The 7460-nt window shown below is 36.6% G+C and overlaps 1 pseudogene; it reads right to left on the reverse strand.

Moving 5' to 3' along the window:
* Positions 1 to 4987: 4987 nt before the first annotated feature.
* Positions 4988 to 5335, reverse strand: LOC129074415 (alpha-ketoglutarate dehydrogenase component 4-like; annotated as a pseudogene).
* Between the last annotated feature and the right edge of the window lie 2125 nt (positions 5336 to 7460).

Here is a 7460-nt window from a genome sequence, read left to right on the forward strand (position 1 = left end):
ACTCACTCTGTGCTAGGTGGTAGGTAGGGCTTGGGATTCAAAATAAAGGAGCTGTTAAAAAAATATTTTTACCCACTAAGAGTGCACTAGAGTTCCCTTTTCTCCATATCCTCGCCAGCACTTGTTATTTGTTGATTTATTAATGATAACCATTCTGACAGAAGGGATGGCACTGGAGAATATTATGCTACGTGAAATAAGGCAGTGGGTGAAAGACAAATACCATATGATCTCACTCACAAGAGAAATCTAATGAACAAAATAAACTAACAAGCAACATAGAACCAGAGACATGGAAGCATGAAACAGGCTGACAGCTGTCACAGGAGATGGGGATAATGATGGAAAAAGGGGAAGGGATTAGTCAAAGAACATGCATGAATGACCCATGGGCATGGACAATGGCGTAGGGGTTGACTATGGGAGCAGGGGCTGGGCAGGCGAGGGCAAACGGGAAAAAATTGGGACAACTGTAATAGAATAGCAATAATAAATAAATAAATAAAAACATTCTGTTGGATATACTACATACCCACACATACCATATCTGATAGTATTCCTTCAAGACAAATGGACATATATAACAACAGATACGCAAACACACATGCTTGTTAAACACACTTTTTCAGTTACAAACTAAGAAATATACCCTTGCAATTCTATATGATACCTCGAAGTTTTACCATTTTTTCATTTTAATTTGCAAGCTGCATAAAAATATTATCCACACAAAAAAAAATGTTCATTGGATATAGGCATTGTTCTAGGCACTGCTGATGTAATATCATAAAATAAACACCTTCCAGTAAATAAAAGATATACTAATCATTCAATCACATACATATAATTAAAATATCTATGCACAGTAAAAGAAATATATAGAGTTCTGTGATAGCATTCTAGGTTCATGCAAGGCTTTGATGGTGAAAGGGATTTTCTAAAATGAGAAAGATGAGGAAGGGCTCACTGGGTAAAGAAAAAAGAGAGACGGGAACAAGTGCTTGTAGGGGAGAGGACGATGTGAGCAAAGGACCAGAGGCACAGAATGGAAAGTCAATACTGATTGAGCTCTGAGAACAAGTCAGACAGACAAGCTGGACAGCAGGCTGCAGAGAGCAGTGTGCAGACAGGGATTGGGGGGCAGTGCGGGGGGATTCTGATTACAGAGAACCTGGGCAACGACTCTGAGGAGATGCTAATAGTCTTAAGAACAAAGGAAAACCATTAACAGGTTTCAAACAAGGATGTGTGGTGGATGATAAGGTTAGATCTGTATTTTGAAAAGATGCCTCTGCTGAATGCAATGCAGAAAACAGATCAGACGGAGGGCAAGAGCAGAATGCCAGGAAATGGAGGGAGGCAGCTATTAACAAGGCAGCTGCTAACTGCAGTTCAGGGAAGATAATGTCAGTTAAGTACTAGTAAAAATGAAGAGAGAAGAAAGGATTCAATAAATAACTGGAAGGTAAAATTGACAGGTCTGAGTGACAGAATGTTTATTGCAATGAAAGGAGAGGGATGAAGCTAAAGAATTGGATAAATGCTGGTATCCACAGTTATAAGGTCCACAGCAGAAAAACCTGGCATGGTGAGGAGGTAGAGAAGGACTATAATTTCAATTTTAAATATTTTGGCTATGAAGTAGGATTCAAATGGGAGATACTGAGAAAGCAGTAAGATATACAGGTCTAAACCACAAAGGGAAAATATGGGCTGAGTACACAAATTAGTGAGTCTTTGATAAATGATAATCAAAATAAGAGGCATGGAAAGTATAGAATAAGAAAGAAACAAGATGCCCTAGAATCCAGCTTGGGATGAAATCTAAGGATTAGAACAGTTCAAAAGAAATAGGCCCATGTTATAACTATAATGTGGATGCAACATGTTTTTAAGGATTATAGAAAGAAATTAATTCAGATATGGCACAATGTCATTTGGCCAGAGAGGGGCAGAGAGTCAGCAAAATTTGGACCCTCTTTCCTGCGTTCACAGCTGGAAAACATTTCCCATACATGGACATATGAATATAAAACGGAAAAGGAAGCAATATATGAGATCTGTCTAGAAAATGTCCAGCCATTGTTAATATAACAACAGTTTGTGCAACATGGATGTAACCTGACAGCCAAGGAAAGTGGACTGGAATGCCCATGCATGAACAATGACAACTTCACTGTACTAGTCAGTGGAGTCAGTAGACACCATTGAGTGAGCATGTGTACTGTGTGGCCATCGCATTGAAAATGGCTAAGGAAGTAGAGAAATGAATCTGCATCAAATTTTGTGTTAGGTTTGAACATTCCTCTTCTGGAATTTTTCAGGTGATTCAGAAGGTTTCAGAGATGATGCAATAACAGCACAAATAAAAGTGTGGCACAAATGCTTCCAAGATGGTCGAGAATCTGTTGAAAGTGATCCACATCCTGGAAGGCCTGCAACAAGCAGAGCACCTAAGAATGTCAAGTATGTATGGGCTGGGAAACAAAGATGGGAAACTAAGACTGTGAGAACTAGAAGCTGATCTGGGGATTCCAAAAACTATTGTGTCTGAGAATTTGACGCAGGATCTTGGCATGAAACACATCATGGCAAAATTCATTCTATAGCTTCTGCTACCAGAACAAAAGGAACATTGTGTTGCAGTTGGGAGAACTGTTTGAGGTCCCAAGGTGCCTACCTTGAAGGGGACTGAGGCATCATTGTCCTGTGCACAATGTTTCTTGCATCTTGTATCTTCTTCAATAAATGTCTGCGTTTTTCATAGCACATGGCTAGACACTTTGTGGACAGCCCTTGCATACTACTTCTGGGCCTACTCAGAGGAAACACCTCTGGTTTTTTCATACACCTACTGGTGGGAGAGGAGTTTGAAGTTTGAGAGGAGAATGAAGCCATGTATTCACAGGAAGTAACGCAGGTGTCTGAATGACCGGGTGGAAGACAGCCCACCAACCAGAAACATCAACTGACTTTGTCTGAATGAGAGAGAAACTTCAAGTGTGTAGCTACTGGGATTTGGGGATTTAACCATGCAGTAGTTAGTAGTGATTATGCTAACTGATACAGTGAGGCTGCCCACTTTGGAAGGTACTCAGATGGACAGCATTTATCTCATAGCCCACAGTCACTTTTCACCCCTGGGTGATTCGCTGGTGAACCTGGTTTCAATGATACAGATAGTATCATTGAAGTTCTTTTGACTGGTTCTAGGTAAAACAGATTAGAATCAAATTAGGATTGTCAAATTTCAAAAGGCAGTTCTTTTGTTACTAAGCATTTCTTTACATCTGAATGGGTCAGGATAATTTAAAGTCTTCCTTTATCTAGCCACCAGTATACTTTTGAAGTAAGTTATAGTTAAACTATACTCTTAACAGAAAACGAAAACCAAACTCCATTTTATTCCTCCCACTGACAGTTAATTAAAAAACAAATGCTGTCATCAATATTGCAGAGATTTAAAAGTAATTAAGCAAAATGTAGTTATCTCAAATTGAAAAAGAAAACTCCAGATTTTAAAATATGTACTCTTTGCTTAGAAAGGCATGAAAATTTATTTAAAATATTGATATGTGTATATATAACAACATGCAAGTGCTCATATGACAGCTTGGCAAAGATGCTGCGGAACCTTGAGGGAAAAAGCTCATATGGATACGCTTCATAGTAACTTCTTTCTCAAGTCTTTGGAGGGGGGAACAAAGGGTCGATGACGGCGTAAAGATGAAACCTGAAGAGTTCTACAGGCGAAAGGCAGGAAAGAAGAAATGTTGAATGCATGAGAGAAAGCATTACTAACATAATTAAGATGTTCTCTGTGTTATCAATATTTTTAAGACTTGATTTCAGTCTATGATCAGCAATTTGACAATCCTAATTTGATTCTAATCTGTTTTACCTAGAACCAGTACATAATTTGTGAACTCATCGAAGGGTGGGGCTGTATGTGAATGCATAGGTTGCATATCCATTAAGCTGAGTCTGCACACATAGTGTCTCTCAAAAAATAACAATAAGGCAAAATAACAGACCTAATATCAAGACTTTTCAAGTGTGAAGAGTAAAATTATTTCATTGGAGCTGTTAGAGTTTTTGTATTGACTGTAGCCATTCATTAACGTCATCTCATAAAAACTCTGATATCATATAAGATCCTTGGTTTTCTGACTCACTTTTAATTGTGTCATATAGATAATAAAAACATGACCAGAAAAAAAAAGGATCTCTAAAAAAAGTGCAATATCCTTTGCTCTAAATTTAGACTGCACATAACCGGATGGTGTGCACAACTGATTGAAACGTGAACTATGTGAGAGATTACCAAATATTGTCAAGCTTACAGTAGAACCGTATCCTGGTGACAACAAAGTTATCGAAATGCCTACGACAAGTTCTATTGATTGCAGACATCAACCCTGGTACAATGTGAAGGGAGATAACACAACTGTGAGAATACCAGAAGGTGGGGATCATTGGAGGCCGTCATGAAGGCTGACTACAGCAGAACATTTCGTTAGATGCCCAATTTCTATGATGTGGGTAACGGGGAAGCTGGGCATGAGGGCAAGCCCGGGGGGATAGAGGAAAGCTCTGTATCTTCCGCTCACTTTTGAGGTGAATGATATTCTGCTCTAAAAAATAATGTCTACTTTTTTAAAAAGTTTCAAAATTACTTATTTACTAATATATCATTATATTCCAGAAATATTTACATGTTAGATTTTTTAACATTTAAAAATGTGTACTTTAATAAAGTATATAAATAGTTAGGTAAGCTTGTGAAGGAGCTGCCAAGAGACATACATTAGAAGAGCAAGTGTCCATCTAAATTTTCTGTATTTTTCTTTTTTACAGAATACTTACTAAAGTTGCTTAATGGATAATCTCTCATTTGTCATTCTGAAAGTCCCTTATTGTAAAGATTCTTCTTTTGTCTGATAACAAACAGCAGCCAAAGTGTCAGTGATTTTACTAGACCTCCATGTTAGATAAATTCAATTTCTTCTTGAGCCATGTTTCCTTCTGCATTTCTGACATAATTTTTTGTATTTTATTTCTGCAGTGTCTGGTGGACCCTGCCGCCCCAGCCAGTGTGGCAATTTACTCCTGTAGAATGCTATGAAATGAAAGAAGAGTGACACAGTAGTCCTGCTGATCTTAAAACTTTTGATGCACTGGGCCTAGGATTGGCCCTATTGGCAGAGACCCTTATTAATGGAGTATGTAGCTTACCTGACTACCTGAACGATACTACCAGCAGATGCCATCTTTCTGCCCATTGTGCCCATGAGAAGAAAAACCTGTTAGATTTTTAATTAATTTAGACAATTCCTTCCCTCAGTATAAACGAATGGTGAATTTAACTATAATTATCTTTTGTTGGAAAAAATAGAATTAGAGCATTATAAATACTAAATTACCCGATAGGTTTAAGTAGAAATTAAAGGAAATCAGCAAACCAAGCAATTACACTCATTCATTCAGGCATTTGGTGTTTACTTGGAATTCATTGTCAGAGGGATATTTGCTAGTGGAATAAAATGGTTAAGGACCTGGTTTTTAAAACAGCAAGTACTTTTATTCATAGCATAAATAACATAAATATATTAAAAGCACAAATTTTAGTATTGGACAATTTACTATTTGTTAGATTTAAAACATTATGTAAGTAACTTTATCTCCTCAAAGGATAAATGCACTAACCCAGGTAAAGGCACTTTGAGACATATCTGTGTTTTCTAAAAGAAGTGGAAAAAGATTATATACTGTATTCCAAACCATAGCGTCTTCCATATTCTCTTTCTTCAGCCTGTGTTCAGTTTCTACAAGATAGTAAACCAAAGAGTAAAAGCTTCTTATGTTTCCATGTAATAAGACATCAAAGTTCAATTTCTTTTTCTTCCATGAATTGTGTAAACTGGAGTAAGTCACTTAGCCTCTTTGGCTTCTTAGTTCCCTCCTGTCTATCAAATGAAAAGGAAAGACTAGATGATCTCCAATCCGCTCACCTTTTTGATCTGTCTCCCAAAGTATTATCAAAGTAAGTTTTAATCATGGGCTTCCAAGTCACCCAGACCTGAGTTTGAGATTATACTCTGCCACTCACTCTTTCAGTAAACCTTTGGCAAATCTAAAAACCTAAATTGTCTTATCACTAAAGTAGAGCTAAACTTTGTCGAATTGTTATGAAAACAAAAGAACTAACGCATAAGTTGTTCCTAACACAGTTCTTGAAACTTGGTAGGCACACAAAAGATTAGCTGATGTGAATTAATAGTATACTATAAAATTCTCAGCATTTAGTTATCCAGCCGATACTGAAATATTTCCACCAACAGGTAGATCGTTGCTTCATGAGCAGGTCCTTTTCAGTCTAGTACAACTCAATTATAAGTTCTTGTTATAATGAACTTAAGCCTGATTGCTTCTACTCTGGTCTACCATTTATAGAGTGGTTTTTTTTATCTGGAGTCCACAAAGAATTTAGGCAGTTGATAAATTTGAATGGAAGACAGTACAACTATACTTTCCCAAATTTCTAACTGAAAAATAGCATTTCCTTTTATTATGAATATAGTCACCAACCACAGTACTTTCTGTAGCTTTGTTGCTAATGGAAATCACAGGTGTTTTCTTATCTCAGAGTTGTTGTAAACATCTCAAAATAAAGTATGGTAAATATTAGACCTGCTAGATACTGTATTAAATATATTAATAAAGATGCACACATATCACTATACCAAAAATTTATTTTATTATTTTGATAACTTAGTCTAATATAACTGTTTTCCTTTTTATTTCCATGATTTTATTTTATTCATAGATTTACCCAGTCTACCAAAGAGTCTAGGTCTATCTCTCTCTCCCTCTTTGTCTCTCTCTCTCTGTTCTAGAGTAAGCTAAAATAATTCTACTTCCTGTTTCATAGATGAAACAGCCATTGAAAGACAAATACCGGATTTTCTTTTTTTTGAACAGTTAAGGATGATTTTATTCAAGGGTTTCGTGATGGGGAGATAGATAACATCTGTCTCTTCAAAACATCTCTAATTAGACAGGCTCTCAGGGCTGTCCCACAGACTACTAGTCTGCAAGATTAAAAAACTAGTTTTTTCTCAAAAATGGAGAGTGGATAAGGGGGAAAAATATCAAACACCAGAAGCAGGAAGAAGAAAGAGAAAGAGAGTAGGTAGCTAGAAGAAGATGTACAGTTAAAATTATTTTCATGCTATGTACTCTCTGTAGCCAACATTAGAACCACAATAATTAAAATTAGTATTAATGCTAAGAGAATGTACCAGTATGTAAGTGCTGGAAGTAGCTGCTTCCAATCATTAGTCATCATTGTAATGTTGGTATGTACATTCACACTGTCGTCTGTAATGAATCAAATAAAATTGTGTTTGGGACAGTGAAATTGTGCCATTAAGGGCTTTTATTGTTGAAAGTACTATTTT

This window comes from Pteronotus mesoamericanus, unplaced genomic scaffold (genome assembly GCF_021234165.1).
Source record: "Pteronotus mesoamericanus isolate MK-2021 breed Mesoamerican mustached bat unplaced genomic scaffold, CSHL_Meso_final contig_50, whole genome shotgun sequence".
NCBI classification, from domain to species: domain Eukaryota; kingdom Metazoa; phylum Chordata; class Mammalia; order Chiroptera; family Mormoopidae; genus Pteronotus; species Pteronotus mesoamericanus.